The sequence below is a fragment of the Alligator mississippiensis genome, chromosome 1 (genome assembly GCF_030867095.1).
Source record: "Alligator mississippiensis isolate rAllMis1 chromosome 1, rAllMis1, whole genome shotgun sequence".
Taxonomy (NCBI): domain Eukaryota; kingdom Metazoa; phylum Chordata; order Crocodylia; family Alligatoridae; genus Alligator; species Alligator mississippiensis.
In genome coordinates, this window is record NC_081824.1 from 103,755,796 (window position 1) to 103,773,932 (window position 18,137).

The 18,137-nt window shown below is 42.3% G+C and overlaps 1 protein-coding gene across 5 annotated transcripts in view; it reads right to left on the reverse strand.

Annotated features, from left to right (window-relative positions):
- FAM184A (family with sequence similarity 184 member A) overlaps positions 1 to 18,137 on the reverse strand; it is a 239,692-nt gene that overhangs the window by 220,418 nt on the left and 1,137 nt on the right. The gene's annotated exons all lie outside the window — the stretch shown is intronic.

Genomic DNA, 18,137 nt, shown 5'->3' on the forward strand with positions numbered 1-18,137 from the left:
CCTTAACTGACTTACAGGAGTTAGGCACTTGTGCAAAGAGCATTCTTAATTGAGGGGCGTGCTCAACTGTTCTAAGCATTTCTTTTGGGACAACCCTGCACAGTAATGGGAGCTGCTCTGGACCTTCCTTCAGCATCCAAAGCGTCTACCACAACTTGTACAAGCCTCTTTGTTATTAGCTACCATCAGAAATCAGTCTCGAATTTTTCCAGTGCTTGCTAGTTTGCAACTCTTAATTGCCATTTAGCTTAGAAACAATTCTATAAAACAGATAAACCAAAGGTTTTTTGGTTCATCAATCTCTGTCCTTGTAACACGGATCAAGGAACCCTGTTACTCTAAGTGAGCAAAAGGGCAGTTTAGTGGCGGCTGCAATCAGTGGGCAGCTGAAACAGGGCCAGCTGCCAACAAGACAGCTATAGGTGAATAGTCAGGAGCAAACATCTCTGCAACAAGCAATAGGCAGGACCCAAAGTAGTAGTCAAGGGGAGAATGCACCACTGAAAGGTAGGTGATAGCACATGAGAAAAGGCTGTCCATTGAGCTAGGGAGCTACATCTGCAGCTGATTTAGGGAGGCACAAGACTAGAAGGGGTAGGGCTCGGGGAGTATAAACCTCAGGGAGCCAGAGTAGAGAGTGTGACACTGACCTCTGCAAGGAGAAGAACCCCTACCAGCCCTAGCTGTTAGGAGGAGAAAGCTATAGGATGGGAAAGGTACCCTAAAGGCTGGGAGGGGGACAGTGGGGTAAGACAAGGCTTTCTGAAGCAGCATCATGACCCAGAGTGGGGTCCGAGTACTTTAGTTGAAAGCAGCTTACAATGAGTTATCTTTCCTACTAGAGATTTGGATTGTGGTTACAGGGGTGGTTTGGAGGCCACAAAACACAGTCCCTGAGGCAATCTGCACCTAGAGCCCTCCATGAGCAGAGACAAAGAGAGGGCTAAGACTTGGACAGAAGGGCTGAGGCCAAGCCAGGACCAGTGATTCAGGGACTGGAGAAGTCTAGTGGTGGGGCAGAGGGGCTGAAGCCAAAAAGAGGGCCAGGGGCCCAACAAGCTGAATCAGCTGAGAGCTACATGGGGCCAGAAGACCTAAAGAATGAAACAAAGGAAGACGCATGAGGCAGTGGTATGACTATGGACAAAAATGGACACTACAATTAGGGCTAGTAAGGCCACAAATGGTAAGAGCAGTACCATCAGGGCATGGGCCACTTCCACCAGGTATGATAAGTACTAGCAGAAAATAGGATGTGTTTTATTAGTGGATTCAGAGTCTGGCTCAGTTAAGCAAACGGCCGTATCACCAGGGCTACTCCAGTATTCAGGGTCAGCCTCCCAATTTATGAAACTTACATCAAGGTGTGGCAGGAAAAATAATGAGTAGGTACACCAAGGAGTTAGACTGGGGCAGGATTAGCAGGACCACTGTGGGGCACCATGGCCACACTTAGGAACCAATCCTATCACAGTCCTTTGGCTTGTTTTCCTTCCTACTTGGCCTGTGATTCCATAAGGGAAGTCAGCATAGGTGTACACACATAATCCAATTCAATGCATACTACTTGGTATTTTTGTGTGTCATCTTACTGTAACTCATGCCAGAATTTGCCAGATGGCAGATATCATTAAACAAGGCTTCTGTGATAGATGGTACTAGACAACTAGGTATATCAGCATGCCCAAGTCCTTATGAGAGCTTCCAAAACACTCAAACTACAAGTGATGCACACTGCAATACAACATAGCAAGTCCTGAAAGCTCTTGTCATTCGGTCACAGTAATGTAGATGGAACCACTACCCCATATGAGGGCAATAAGACACCAACTGGTATTTTATGTTTTGTCCAATAGCTCCATTGTATGCTCAGTATAATAGTGAGTTCCTTGAAAATTGGTACGCCTTCACAAGGAAGCAGGGTAAGATGGCCATAATTCTGGGCCCAGTGAAGAGGACTTGCCTTCATGGTGCAACTTATATATGACCTACAAGGGGCCATTAGAGCACCATAGGAACAAAAACCTAGAAGCCAATGTCTGTGAATAACACAAGGGTAGGTGCACTTTGTGGTAAGAGGTGGTCTGTCAGCAGCCCTCTATTCCCTGTAGAATTCAGAGCACTTATATGAGGACCTCTTTCCTTGGAACCATCAGAATCAGATGAGAAAATGATACCTTGGTTACATGCATGGTCCATCACAGATGTGCTGTGATTTACCTCCAACTAATGAATAGCGCCAAAGATTTACTCAGTATCAATGAAACTGAAGTAACTAGTGGCATGACTGAAGTTTTCAGAACCATGGACAGTAGCAAGCTGACTTCACTGTAACACAGGTATCAAACTCAACCCTCGCCCCAGGCTGGACCAAGATTACAGTGGCTCCTCCCAGGCCAGATCCGTGGGGCCCTCACCAGCTGAAGTGGGTCCAGAACCTCTATCAATGTGCTGGAGTACTAATAGGCTGGATGGAAGAGTACTGTGGGCTGAATTCAGCCTGTGAGCCATATCTAACACCTCGGCTGTAATATATAGACCAACCACCTAATATTGTACCAAACTTTGGCACAGAACATGGTAGTACAGAAACAAGTGTGGGAGGCTGATGCCATGAATGCCAATAAGTTTAAGGCCAAGTAAGATTACAGTACTATATAAAAGTTAGGACAGTGCAATACTATGTTTTCAGAGTATCAGCAGTGCATCTTTAAAGGAAGATGAGAAAACAGTATAGCCTTTTCTTGGTTTGGGGAATTCATCTCTGTGCTTGAAGAAGCAATGCTCCTCTACTTCTTGCCACAGATTTAGAGTTTCTCAAGCCAAGGACAGGCATGGATTTCTAGCACTGCAAATTTCTGGGAAATTTCCAAAGCTAAAAATCCTGGAGAGGGGGAGCATACACATGTTCCAGCCTGCAGTTGCTCCCTCTCCCCTGTGGGCAAAACAGATCTAAGCTCTCAGTGGGGAGTGGGAAGGGTCAGGCTGCTGCTGCATCCAACTTCTGAAGAGTGAACCTGATCTGTGGAAGGAGCTGGTGGCATTTCCCTGCCTCAACTCCTCCCAAACCCAAGGGGGAGAAAAGTTGCAGTTGCCCCTCCCCCCAGTCTCTCCAGGCCAGAGTTAATCCAGGCTGTGAAAGGGGTAGGGCACGCCTTCTACAGACCAGCGTCACTGGTTTGCAGAAGGTGCAGGATGTGTACAGATGCTCAACTTGGCTCAGAAGAAGAGAATTTTTTTCACAGAAGATGCAGTTCTCTTCTGAAAAAACACCCATGATTGGCTGCTGTATGCTCTTGTTTTGTGCCAGGAGAAAAGTGTTTCTCCTGACAACTGTTCATACCCACGATCTGAGAAATGCAGTGAACTTGTAAAAGATGTGCAAGAAGAAATGGGAAAGTTAAAGGAGGTAAAAGAGAAATATAAAATGAAGGGAGGAAAAAGAGAAAAGAAAACTCTATGAAACCCCTCAGACTCAGAAATTACGCTGTGGTTGTAGTAACAAAAATATTATTTTTCACTGTCACTAAGACTGAACTATAAGAGAACACAGCAGCATAAGGAGCAATACATGATTAAAAGAAATTCCTGAACCTTTACTGTAGAGGAAGACTGCTCTGCCCTACCAAAATCCACAGTGAGGACAGCCAAAGAGGAGATTCAGATGCTAGTAGCTGATATAGAGTTCTCTAGAGCACTTCTAAACTCCAAAAACATCTTCCATGAGGGTGCATGCTTTCCCATTCCTGATATAGACCCCTTAAGTTGCTCCTTTTGGGCAAGCTGGAGCAGGGGTCGCCAACCTGCCAGGCAGCCTCTGCATGTGGCAGACAGCAAATTAGGAGGAGACAGGGTAATGAACAGAAAGTAGGATAGCAGACTGGGCAGAAGCACAGGCAGGGTAAAGAAATCAGAGTGGCACTGAGGGAAAGAAATCAGTGGCAAGTTCAGGGCCAATTTGTGGCACATGTCACACTGAGCTGAAAGACAGCATAACTTTGGGCCTGTTACAAGCACTTGCAGACAACCTCTTCAGTAGAAATTCTCTCTCCCAGAGTAGAATAAACACTTCATGGGAAAGCCAGTCCTCGACTCCAGGACATTTAAGCTTTACCATGGGCCACTCCAGATGTTAGGAAAATTTTTTTCACCACAAAACAAAACCATGCATATTCTAAACTGAAAACATGGAGGTAGGGGAGTTACTTGAATTACTTTAAATTGTACCTGTGTATGATACAAACATGATTATATTGAGATAAGATAGAATTTCTCAAAATGTTGACTTATAGACCATGAACACCACCCAAAAAGTTAGGGCCAGACGAACCCACTGCAACCTTAGTGCCCTCTGCTCATGGCACAACAACATATTCCCCAACAGATTCCAAGATCTCAAACACAAAGTATATGCACACCAAGACCTGATTATAAATGTAGATCAAAAAGAGCAGGAAATTACAGACTGACCAAACCTGATATGGCAATATAACAAAATATAAATAAAACTACAAATAGATAATCACAGAAATAAAGCAGAAAGATTGGAAGAAAAGTGGGTAGCTAAAAGAATACTCCCAGGTCACATTCCAACCTCTTTTGATCTGAATTTTTTAAAAATTACATTATATCCTTCTGCACATATAACTTCCCTGCTCAGCAAATGTGTGAAGCTTTTTGAATAAATAGACCATACCAGGAGCAGATCTCTATGGAAGCAGTTTACAGTACCACAGATGCTGGATGAAGAAAGTTTTTAAAGCATCTCTGATGAGATCTTCAGAAGGAAAAGTTTTGGGGCGATGTCTTTTATTGGACTAACCATGTAGCTGGGAAAGTTGTCAGAAACTTTCAGGCACAAAGTGGACCTGAGGGGAACATAAGTGGATTTTAATAGGTTGGCAACAATGCTTGTTGGAAAAAACAGATGTAGTAATAGACTTTCAGGGTGGATCTACAAGTTTCTTCCTCTAGGAACTTCTTGGGAAGCTTACTAGTGTATGGTACAATTAAGTAATATTTTAATGTGAAGTCTACCATCCAATATTATGCTAAACAAATTGTTTGTTCAAAACAGAAAAGCACATTACTATAATTTTGGGAGTGGTGAAAGCATGCTTCTTTTTTTTGTTTGTTTGTTTGTTTTTTAAAGGGAGGGCTAACAAATGACAGTCTACAAACAACCACTGGCCACTGCAATTTTTGTCAAACTGCATTGAAACCTCAGGAATATTCACATAGATTAGTGAAGTCCTTTTGGGAAAAAGCTATCCAGACACAAATCAGCAATAGCGCCTTCCTTGGCCTAGAGTATTCAGTAGAATAAATAAAGTAACTTTCTTTTACAATATATACAGGGTGGGGAAGAGAAGAAGGGAGGAGGACCCACAATTTTGCAGGCCAATAACCATAACTCAGATTACAGCATAGCCATGTAATATTCTAGCCTATTGGAAAGAGGCATTACCTAAAACTTCTAAAAATTCTCATTGTATAATGGATAAAAGCAGCAACTCAGCTTTCATTTATAGTGTTGAAATCCAGCCAAGTGTTGCAATTCATATTTTAGTGAAAGATGATGTTTGTTAAAAAGGATATACGGTATGAACAAGATATGTTGCATAAACTTTTTAATAGCACCTATTTTTTTCTTTAAGCCCAGTGACAAATGACAAAGCTCAGCAAAAAAGTATTTCTTCCTTAGTTCTCCTGTTCTCAGGAAAAAAAAGAACAGAAAAGGAAACTTGAATATGCAAAAGAACAGGACAGCACATAGTAAGTAGGCCGAAACGGTGAACAGCTTTTAGTGATAGGCTACTTTAATTTCTTCTAGTTATTTTTGGAACACAATGCCTTTGGTCATTGGTATGTTAGTATGACATCAGTCATTAAGATGATATGCAAACCCAATTAAACTAACATAACACTCGCATTAGCCAAGACAGACACATACATACTTTACATTTCATACCATTTAAATAGAATGTGTCAGATTACGTAATAAATTGTTAGAGACAATTCAGGATTATGACCACATTGCAATATATAACTAAGAGAGCAAGGTCTGTGGTTTGCCACATATTCATATTCTCCTCTTTATTGAATTGACTAAGATGCTATTTGAAATCAAGGATTTACAAATGAAAAAACTCCAAACATATTAAGTGGTGTATAGAATATTTTCAATTTACCCAATTTCTAGATGCTAATTTTAATTATAGCTAGCAAGTTAAAAAGGCTGAAACCCCTCTGCAACACCTGTAGTGTTCATACATGTAAAAGTGTGTCATTTAAAAATTATTTTTCTTGAAGAATCTAAGCTCCCACAGGAATTATATTTTTGGTACATCTGCTGCCATACTTACCAGAGTAGAATATTTCACCCCAATTCTAGTTGTCCCTACACAAATCTATAAGCATATACTATAAGCTACTATTACTATTAACTCTAAGCATACACTTTTCTTAGGGTCTTTTCTAGATGGTGACTCAGATGACTTTGTTTAGTCAATTTTGATCATCGAATTTTCTTGGGATAACAGTTAATAAAAATGGGATATATATGTTTTCTGAAGGCAAATGAGGGGTTAAACTTTCTGTCCCCAAACACAAAATGTTTAGATAAATGAAAAGTCTGTAAAGGAAGGAAAAGTTAAGCAAGTGTTGGAATGTCTGTAATACTGGAACCTTTACTCTTAATTTATAGGTGTTAGAGCATTTAATTTCAAGCATGCCAACTTGTGAATGCACAAGCATTTCTGGATCCACAAACCAGGAGTTTGCCTGTGTTTAGCCTGTCAAAGTGTTCTGAAGCATACATTTTGGCAAACAACTTTCAAGCTTGGACCTGACAAAGTGGTTTGACCAATTCCACCAAATTAAGGACATCACAGGAGTAGAGGGAAAGCGGTTACCAACTAGACTAATCAGAAAGCCAGGGGATCAAATCAAAAGGAGTGTCTAGCAGCAAGCCAGAAGGAGTGGCACAGCGGGCATGGATCAGAGACCAGTTACCCAGATACTTCCCATTCAGAGGTTTATATGTGGAAAGTGGAGTATCAACTGACCCCAGCAGGCCACTTCAGTGAAAGGGAGCAGGTAGAGGGTTAGGCTGTGCTGGAGGCTTCAGGCTAACCTGACCCGTCTGTGGGTTTAGCTGTAGGGTAGCAGGCTATGCTGGTCAGGCTGAGAATCCAGGTTCAAGTTTGTGGCCTGACAGTAGTAGGAGCAGACCCATGACCAGATGTCAGGTGCTTACTACACTCTGGAGTTCAAACAGTTTCTTGCTACTATAGTACCTTGTCAGTTACAACTAGTGGGCACATCTACACATTCATTAATGTGCTTTTGCTAATGTGCATTAAATTTAGTTCCTCCATTGTGAGGTACTATAAAAGGCACATTGGGCTATTTTAATGCACATTAGCAAAAGCACATGTTTCTACCCCCCCCCCCCCAAACTCTTTAAATAAAAAAGGACCTTCTAACACTCATTAAAAAGCAGAATCATAACTATGAATCCATTTAAAATTAATTGGCAAATTTTTGTCTGGGACCTCATTGAAGTGAAGGTGTGGGAGGAGATAAGAGAGACAAGCAGAAGGTTTATATGGCATCCTTATGGGATACTAACATGGGTAGTCAAGAGGGTGTGTAAATTGGGGTCATACCTCCATCAGGTTTTAGGAAGAGTATAGCTAGACACAGACTGAGAACAGACATCACAGTCACAGATGCATAGGTTAGAAAGGTGTGAACATGCATCCTAGCTTGAGAGCTAATACCTTCACCTTCAGGCACTGAACTGCTGACAGGAGTCCAGGTGGATACAATAAAGCAACACATGACTAGGCCACCATTGGGGCAAAGTAAAATGTACTACTGTAGTCAAGGGAAATAAAAACCAAGGTTCTTCCAGCAGTTTGCAGGGAATATTTGCATTTCCCAGAACACTCAAAAGACCTGGCTGAAAAGTAGCAAAGTATTGCCCATCAGGAATGGGGGGGGGGGGGGGGGGGGGAAGGAAACAGGATGCAGTAATTTGGTTTTTCATTAGCTGATCTCAACAGCTGAGGCAACAGAGAACTATTAAAAGGAACCTCAAAAAAGCAACACTGATATGTATACTTATGGCAACCAGGCAAGTTTTTCACTTTATAAATGTAACACTTGTAGAAGGTGCAGAGTGACAGTTCCAATGACCACAGGCCTCTCATAGTTTCATAGTAGCTAGGGTCAGGAGGGACCTGAACAGATCATCTAGCCTGACCCCCTGCCACAGGCAGGAATGAATGCTGGGTTCACAAGACCCCAGACAGGTGATCATCCAACCTCCCCTTGAATTTGCCCAAGGTAGGGGCAAGGACCACTTTCCTGGGAAGCTGGTTCCAGATTTTGGCCACCCTAACTGTAAAATATTGCCTTCTGATCTCTAACCTAAACCTATTCTCTATCAACTTATTACCATTGTTCCTTGTCACCCCAGGAGATGCTGGGGAGAAAAGGGCTCTGCCTGTTTGCTGTTTATCTCCACCGATGAGCTTGTAGGCAGCCATCAGGTACCCCCTCAGCCTCCTCTTGCTGAGTTAGTCACCCTGCCCAGAAAGTTTAAATCTGCGCACAGGACAGCCCCATGCAGGGTTTTCAAGCCAAGATGTTTGTTAACCCCATTACAGGGCTCTCTCACATGCAGGTTTAAAGTCGCTGGGCAGGGGAAGCCTGTCGACTACTACCACATGTGCAGTTTAAGTTATTGTACAAACCAGCCACAAGTTCCACATTAAACAGGGAACATCTGTGTGGGTGGTTTTCCATTTTATGGCACAATAAATTGGTTGAACATGTGGCATGTTACCATTAATTGCAAGATAAATGTAATGCCTACCAGAGGCCTTACGGTTAGTTCCATTATTAACAGTAGTTTGAGGTGTGCAAACAATGAAGATTCAACTTGGGATGTTTTTCATACTTAGCGTTTTAATTTATATCTATAAGAAACTAGGAAGTACTGTCCTGGCAAGCATAACTTTAAATACTTAAAGTCCAAAATTTAAAAAATAACCGACACAATCCAGATGCAGATTATTTCATGGAAACAACAGCAACAAATATTTGCTATGTTCTGTTTAAAGACTAAGAACCTTAAAATTGCCCTTTTAAATATGATTTGCTAATATACAAAGCATCCCATTTATTATTCCTAACTACATGCCACACTTTTGACATTCTCTTCTCAGTTCCCATCCTTTTCATCATATCAGAGTCCTGGAATACTGCCATTATAATGCACATTGGGGTTGTTTTATAAAAATAAGGTTGTTTTAAAAATGACTAACACATTTTCTGAAAATATGTTCACAGTATCAACATAAAACAATTACAGGAACTCTTGAGTTTCTAAATAAAAAACATACCAGGCTGGCAGTTCCCCATTCTCCCTTTTCAAGTGAGCTGCAAGTTCTCTTTTAGTTCTGTACATAAACGCCTTTCCCAATAAATTTAACTTCTTACTTGAGGGGGGTAAGAATATTCCCTATTGCTGCATATCGATAAGCAAAGTAGAACTGACAGTGAAAACAAACATAGTTTGAGTAGCTTTTAACATGAGACACTTGCTTCTTTAACAGAGCATACTGAAATAGGAAAGAGAGCTACTTTCCTTCTCAATGTAAACCTACCTAATGAAAATATCAACTGCAAGAATGACATGAAGTATAAACACATGGATTAGTTATAACGAGCCATAATTGCCATTTATAACTTTGCATTCCTTTAAACACCTCGAACAGTGGGGTCAACCTTTTTGGCAGTTGTATTACAAGTTGGCTCCGCACCTTTCTCAAGTGCCATTCCATTCTTTTCCCCCCCCCCTCACTCAGTTTGCTTTCTGCTCCCAGCCCTGTGCTCCCCATCTTATTTGATGCTCTACTTTCTACTTTATCTGCCACTGTGCTGCCTGTCCCCTCTGCCACATGCCTGAGGCACCAGCTGCCTATGCCATTTATGGCACCCATGCCAAAGGTTGGCCACCCCTGACCTAGAACCTCCAGAAATCCGTGGCTCATTGTGCTAGGAACTATACAAATGACTAGTCTCTAGTCCAAGTTTGCCACAAACAAAATAAGCACAGAAGGGAAAACAAAAGGAAAAGAAAAACAAAACAGCTTGCCAGAAGTCACACAGACACATCTACATGTGCCTATGACATGTAGATTGGTAGCCAAATAGGACTCAGATTTTTCCACGTCTAACTGTTCTATCTTCTGCACCATACTCCCTGCCAGTGTCTATGGCCTTAAGACTTTTGCCTCTGAACTATCAGTTTCAGTGCAGGAAAAGATGACAAAGACTGATCTTTGGACAAAGCTGCACAGTGAAGCTTCCCTAGAACTTACCAAATAGTCCCTCCCCTAACTAAATCAGGCCCCCTCTACACATTGCACTTAAGGCATCATTAACCAGCTAATGACGCCTTAAGTTGTGACCCAGCTCTACATTCAACCAATTAACAGAATAATAAAAAAGCAATAAGCTACAAAGTTATTACACAAAAAAGTGTAATAACTATGTAGCTTGTTCTAATTATGGCATTAATTGAACATGTGGCCAAGGGCTTCCTTGACGATAGGAGCCCCATCAAATTAGAATCTCCCAGCACCAGGGGTGCACCACCTGGTGCCAGCTCCGCAGCTGACAAGGGTTTCAATGGTAGCAGCATTGTCAGCTACAGAGAAAACTGCGAGCCTCCTTGGTTGTGGAGCTTGCAGTGGGGACAGCAGAGAGAACTGTGCCCGCTATAAGCCTTGTGAGATGCGGTGGCTTGCAGTAGTGGCCATGTTCCCCCACTGCCCCCACTGTGAGCCCCACAGCTGATGATGCTTGCAGTAGGGGCAGTGTTCCCAGCACTGCCCCTGCTGTGAGCCCTGAAGCCCATGTCAGCTGCAGGGCTTGCAGAGGGAGCAGTACGGAGAACACTGCCCCCGCTGTCATCTGCAGGGCTCACAGCCACAGGACCTGGTGCAGGGGGAGCCCAGCATCACTATCCCAGGCTCCCCCTGCACTGCCAGTAAGGTGAGATAGGATCTAATGCATGATCCCATAATCACACCTCCTGCCATGCATGTGTGGCATAGCAGGAGGTGCGATTGTGTAGGCTGAGCATTAGATTTCATTACGCATTTACTCACATGTGTAGAGGGACCCTTAGATACAGTTCTATTTCACATTTGGATCATTTGTTTACCTTACAGTACAGTTGGATTTTTTGCATGCAGCAAACACAGGAACATTTACAGATGATAGTTATGAAATGCAGAAGTCCAATCGCAAGAAAAGCATTTTTAGAATTAAAACAGAACTTGCAATAAAAGTACAGTTTTCACATATTTATGGCTGAGGTAACAGCTAAGAGAAATGCTTTCCCAACAGATTAAAATATTAATTCTACTGCATTAAGTTAAGGAGGCATAGAAGACATATTTGACACTCTAGGACTTGCATTGAGTTCAGAATGTATTATTCACTCAGTTTTTGACCTTTGAGAAAGTAGCAAAAATAAATAAATAAATAAATAAATAAAATAAAAAATACGAAGTCATGGAAGTTGCAAACTGCTTCTGGGAAAGAGTCTGAAGTTCCTAACTTAAGCTCACAATTTCACCAGAAAATAAGGTCATATCTGTTGCACTACCTTGCCAGACCCAAGACTGACGACAACAATGAACCTGCTGATTTGCTCCTACTTAGTTTGCAGCAAGCTCATATAGATCACATCAATAACTTCTCCCCCAGGAGCCTAGGAAAACCACTGAGAAACCAGCTTAACATGCAACTAAGCCTATAGCTAGGTACTGCTGATCAGCAGTTAGCACAATGCAGTTTTGGAGTCACAGGCCAGAACAATGTGGCTCAGGTCTAAAGCTGGCCCTAGGTGTTGCCTTTCCTCACCCCCTGCGCTTTGACAAGGGTGCAGCCCCCTTGTATTACAATGTCACCAAAGCCCTGGAGGCCTGTTGACAGTGGCACCACAGGCCAGTTTTTGCAAACCTCTGATATAAATAGTTCAGTGGTCAAGGAGGCACACCATAACCTCAAGGGAATTCCTTAATTTGAAGGGCAATTCCTTATGCAGTGACAATGCATAGGGGGTGCACATGCAACCCCTGACAGGCCATGCTCCCCGCTTTGGCGATGGGCAGGGCAGGCAGGAGCACTGGTGCCCCCTGGCAAGTGCCAGCTGCGGAGTATGAGCGCTGGATGAAGTGCCACGGCCACTTCCAGGAGTGCTGCAGCCACCTCCCAGTTAGTGCAATCAGCTGCAGGGTCCCCCTGCCCCTCCGGTCAGCAAGACTGGTCGCGGGGCGACTCTCCCCCGTCACTGACTGGTCACTGCCCCCCCCCGACTAAGGTGGCACCAGTCACCCATGTCCTTATACAAACTACTTAGTCTGAGAGAAGTCTTGAACAACACCTCTTCTTGAAAACCTGTTACGTAGTCTCCTCTCTTTTCAAGTCTCCTGACAAAGCAATCCTAAAGAGTCAACATTCAGCAGTTTAATTTCAGTACTAAAACTGCTGCAAATTGATAGTTTTCTAAAAGCTAAAAAAAACCCTCAAAAACCCCCACTAAAAATATAAATTAAAATTAAACATGGTGTTGGGCTTCAGATAAAACCATCAGGATACCAATACCCAAATTCTCACAGCTACTCTCCTCTGAATCCCATACCCCCAAAGAAAAGTTTCTGACATTAAAGAGGCCAAGCAAGTCCATATATGATAATATTAAATGTCAGTCTTGAATTTTCACCGGTTCTAACAGAACAAACTAAACTAAAGGATAAAAGAATTACTAGAGGAAATTTTTAAGCTATTTAATCTTTGTGTCAAACAGAAAGGGATCCTACCTTTAAAAAACACAGGAATCATAAAAGGGAGTTGACTAGCCATCATCTGTGAACTGGAAGCTCTGATTCCTGACATTTTCTGTTGCATATTAATTAGTAGCTGATTTTCACATACCTTAAAAAATTAGCCTGTTTGAACCACTATTAATGTTTAAGTAATATGGGTCTTAGGACAGCTACACACTAACCCATAAAGTTAAAACTGTCTGAACTTCCCAATTCCTGAAGCCCAAGTTCCTTAATTTCTTGGTGAGAGGAGGGGAAACGGTTAGAATTGCTGACCTCAATTATCTAGTCTGGTTGTTCCAGTCAACTAGCAAAATGACTCGAGACAGGAAAGAACTTGACTACTTAGTGTTTAGCCAATGTAATTTGCAGTTCTAACCATGAGTAAGAGAGGATGAAACTGTGTTTCACCCTCCCCCCTCCCCCCCCAGGTATTTTATTATTATTTTTTTTAATATATATATAAAACCTTTTAAGTTATCCAAGTCAAAAGCTTTGAAATTCTCATGTTTTAGAGATATTTTTAGCAGAAAATTCTGATGATTCAGTCAAAACAATTCAGAGACAGAAGAGAAAAAATGAACAATTGAAAGAGTAAATCGGGTTGATTTTTCAGTTCTTCGACTGCAGGGTCCTAAAGAGGACCATTTCTTTTTGTGCCTACGTGGTGCATAGCAAAATTGGTCCCCAATTTGGAACAAGACAAAACCAAAAAGATACAAATACATTCCACTAGACAGACTTGAAGATACTAGACTTAAGGTATAAGACTTCAAACAATGAGCTGCTTGGTGATTTTGGAAAGCATATGTTAAGTTAGTACACTGAAATTCTGAAAAGAATAAATGGTAAAAATACAATATGGTCATTTTTTAATATGCCTAATGAACAGGAAGAAAAATAGTGAGGCAGTGGTAGCAAATGCAACTCTTAAACATGATGGTGATGGGGTTTTATTTATTTTTAAAAGCTGAGGTTAAATTGTAGCTGAGGCAATTCTGGCCTTTCCTGCTAGCTTAAGCTCCTTATTACTAGGCACTCTGAAAAAATCTGTGTACCAGGTTGAGGATAAAATAGTACCAACAGAAAAATCGAAAGCATGCCAACAAAAAAGTTGTGACTATATGATTGCATGTGAGCATCCAACAAATTTCATGCTAAAATACCAAAGCAATAGTAAAATTATTGCTTTGCTTTCTCTCAGAGCTAAATTCACTAGTTATTTTTTTTTTCCAGCTTGTTGGAAGCAAATTTGCTGTTGGCTTCCAGTAATTTAAGAATCACAATGTTAGCTCTTAAAGAATAGCTAGAAGACTACAAAGTTAGCTTAAGCTGATTTTCTCTCTGATTTTGGGTTGATTTTAAAAGTATTTGGACCTTCGTTTTTTAATGTCTATATAGTCTCATGATCTTTAGGTGCAAACTTTAACACATTTCAGCATGTTTTTTTCACCTTCATAAAGAAAATAAAGAAAATAGTTCACTCTACACATGGGTGTATGCCATGAGAACCTTCAGCACTTCAAGTTGTTGAAAAATGTTAATGACTGTTCAGGTATAGTTGTTTGAAGGAAGTATTTAACCTAAATATTCCATACTCCAGACTCCATCCAGAAGCTAGCTGTCAGACAATCAAATGTGTCTGACCTAAATGGCTTGTGACTAAGGCACATATGAAAGCATCTCTGCCTCTGACAGAATGCAAAAGCCATGTCAGCAGGAAAGCTCAACACTGGAGCCCTCATTGAAGTGACAAGGGACTGGGAATAGTGCATTTTCCTGTGAAAAGTCCATCACTGGAACTCACTCCCTATTCAGTTCACTAGAAGGTTTAAGTTAAGTTTCCAAGCTAACTGCTTAGAACTCCTATTAGTCTTTTGGACAAAAGTCCGAGTACTTGCAACATCAAAAACAAACAAGTGATAGAATTAGCTTCTATAGCCCGAAGAATTTTACATGCAAAATGTAGAATTTTTTTACATTTGTAAAATCCCAGGGTGAAAAGAAATAATTCTATTACTACAGAACATCCAATGAAAGGAAACTCACGAGCATGGGGGTCTGGTTTTATGACAAAAAAGGAACATATTTCTGAGGTAAACCATAACTTAGTGCAGGGGTTTTCAACTTTTTAAGGAGTATACTCCTTCTGGGTACTCTTCTGGCAGAGCATTTGTGTGTGTGGGGGTGGGGGGGCAACAGCCAGATGTGGAGCAGGAGGTGGCTTGCACGTGTGGCAGCAATACAGGGTAGTAGATGGCAGTGTCAGCCACCACGTGCCAGTTCCTCCCGCTCCCCCTCCCCCTCCCCCATGTCCGGCTGGCCGGGCCCATGTGGCCCACATAGGGGAGCTGCTGCCCTCACCCATGCTCCTGGGAGGCAGTGGCATGGGGTGGTGGATGGCGGTGCTCTGTCCCTGCCCACCTGTCCATGCATACCCCCTAGCCCCTTTCCAAGTACCCCCTGACTTACTGAGTAAACTCTTGGAAAAAATACTTAAATGGGGATTACACTTTGCAAATGTTTTCCTTCAAACGCCACACTTCCAAGGGCTGTTAATGCTGACTAATGTCACCAACATGCTCTTTACACATGGTAACTAAAGATAAGAACACTATGAATTGAAATTTTTCTATACTTTTTAGTCATAATTTAAGTTTAGTTGCATGCATAGGAAATATGTTTAACCATGAAGCTGAAAAACTTGTCAAGCTGTTATTTTATCAAGAATTAAAATAATGTCCTTAGGTAGGATCTGTTTATATCAAGCTGAAATCAATGTGTAGTCAGGAAACCAAACAAACAAGCAAACAAAAAACCAAACAAACAATAGTTAAAGTAACAGTTTTTCCAATAGAAGTAGCACAATCTGTGACAATATTAATTGATCCTCACTTTACCTCCATCTACACCCAAATAGAAAGATTGTTTGGCATGTCCTGGATTTTGAACTACTGCCAACAGTGCCTGGCCTTTTCATGCTTACCTCAGATGAAACATCTTCCTTTCACCACATGTTTAAGGCCAACACTGCCTCACCACAAACAGATATTTCTTTTACAAGTTCCTTTTTTAGATTTTAAGCACAAGAAGCCTGAACCAAAGCCTCTTTACTTATTTTCTTTCCAAAGTACTAGCTATAATTTTCCCCATACAGAGCTGTCCGAAAATTTTGAAAGCAAACAGAACTACTGAATGCACATTAGTACAAAGGATAACCAGAGAATACCTGTAACACAGTCTACTAAACTTAGGCCATACCCACCTTCTAAACAACTTTTTTATTATGTTAACTGCTAGATAAATGCATGCACAATACCCTCCTCTTACCAACCTGCTGGGGATCACATCACAAATACTGTTAAATCAGCAAGAAAAGATCAGTAGGATGGTATTTCCATTCTAGTATTATTTCATTAATTCTGAAATACTAAGGGCTTCCTTTACTAAAAAGTCAAATGCCAGTTTAATCAACAGACATTTTGGGGTGGGAGGAAACCCCCCCCCCCTCAGTTATACCCAGTTCACTCTCCCTTTCAGCATCCAGTCTCTGGCCCTGTGTGACACAGGCCTATTTGGCACATACTGGGGACACAGGCCTTAGGCCCACAGAGCAAGAGTTACCCCCACACACCCGCATATTAGAGGGGGCTACAGGATGCATGTCAACTGAATGTGTGTGACAAATAAAAGACAAAACAGGGATGGGAATGTTAAAACTGAGTACACTGAAGGGGAACAATGAGCAGAGCACACCGAAAGGCCTAGGCACCGTCTGATATGCCATTCAGGATGGCAGGCTGAAGCCTACAAAGTAGAGTTATAAGCCTCCTTTGGTGGTGGGGACCACTAAGGGCATAACATTGATTACTTGGGACAACAGAAAAACAAAAACAGGGACAGGAGTGAGGGTCACACATTTGTAACAAGTGCCCAGACAGTGTCCAGACCTAATTTACACATACTGTAGAACCTGGTCTTCGGCCCACAAAGCAACAGTTAGCTTCCATTGTTAATAGTGGGGGCTACTGGATATGTCTCAACTGTCCCTTTGCTGCCCCAATTAATCAAAGGAGGGATGGGAGTGACTGTCATAGGTAAAAAATGAGTGTGCTGAAGGCGGGAAACACAGAGCAGAGCACACCAAACAGTGCCCAGGCCTAGGTACCTTGGACCAATGCCCACAAGGAAACGTTATAAGCCTCCCTTAGAGAGGGAGGCCATTAGGCAGACAACTTATTTCTTGGGACAACAAAAAGGCATGATAGGGATGGATGGCCAGAAGTTTAATTAGCATGCCAAGGTGGGACACGTGAGCAGAACGCACCAGACAGTGCCCAGAATAGTAGGCAAGGAGGACCTATGGTCTAACCCAGTAAATGGCAGGTCTTCTGTTCTTATGTGTTACATGACAGCTGAAGTTGGAGGGCAGAGCAAATGAAAGGCTCAAATGAAAACTCAAGCCCGTACAGATTTTATGGGACCCGCAGTCTCTCACTGATTTCCTAGATGCTTCTGCATGTAAAAACAGACACCTAGGCCAGCAATTCTCAACCCAGGTGCCTCAATGTCCTTTCCAGGGTGCTGCAAAGCAAAGCTAGTGCTGCTGGGTTGACATGAACAGCTCCTCAAACAAACCCCAAGATTTCCAGCAGCAATCCACTGCAGGTGGTTTCCTGAGGCAATGGACAAATGACTATCCTTTTTCTACAGTAAAAAAAAAGGGAAGAGAACATGACAGCAAAGAGCTGGCCTTATCCAAGGGATGCTCCAGCCCACCTATGATGCCTCAAGGTTAACAAAGCTGAGACGACGACCCCCCCGTTACACCTTATGCAATGAGCCACACTAGTGTTGATCAGCATTAGTGTGAGCTTGGAGCAGCCACATTCTTAGTCTAGAAACCTTCCCTGACTGCCCCCCACCCGCACAGTTGTGACTTGCCGCTAGAGGCCTGGTGAGCAGGGGCAGGACTGGTGGGCAGGGCAGCCAGGACATGCTCCAAGAGATCCTGCAGAACTTCAACTTTGGGCAACACATCAGCAGGGAATGGCTGCAGGGAGTGGCTGCACTGTAAGAGAATCACAGCTGGGTGACAGGGAGCAAAGACCACCCTGCCCTGCAGGGGCATCATGTCATGCTGCATAAGGAGCGTTTCAAGCCACTTGAAGGGTTATTAGTTGTAGTTGTGTTGGTCTAAGGACACAGACAGACAAGGTTTCTTTG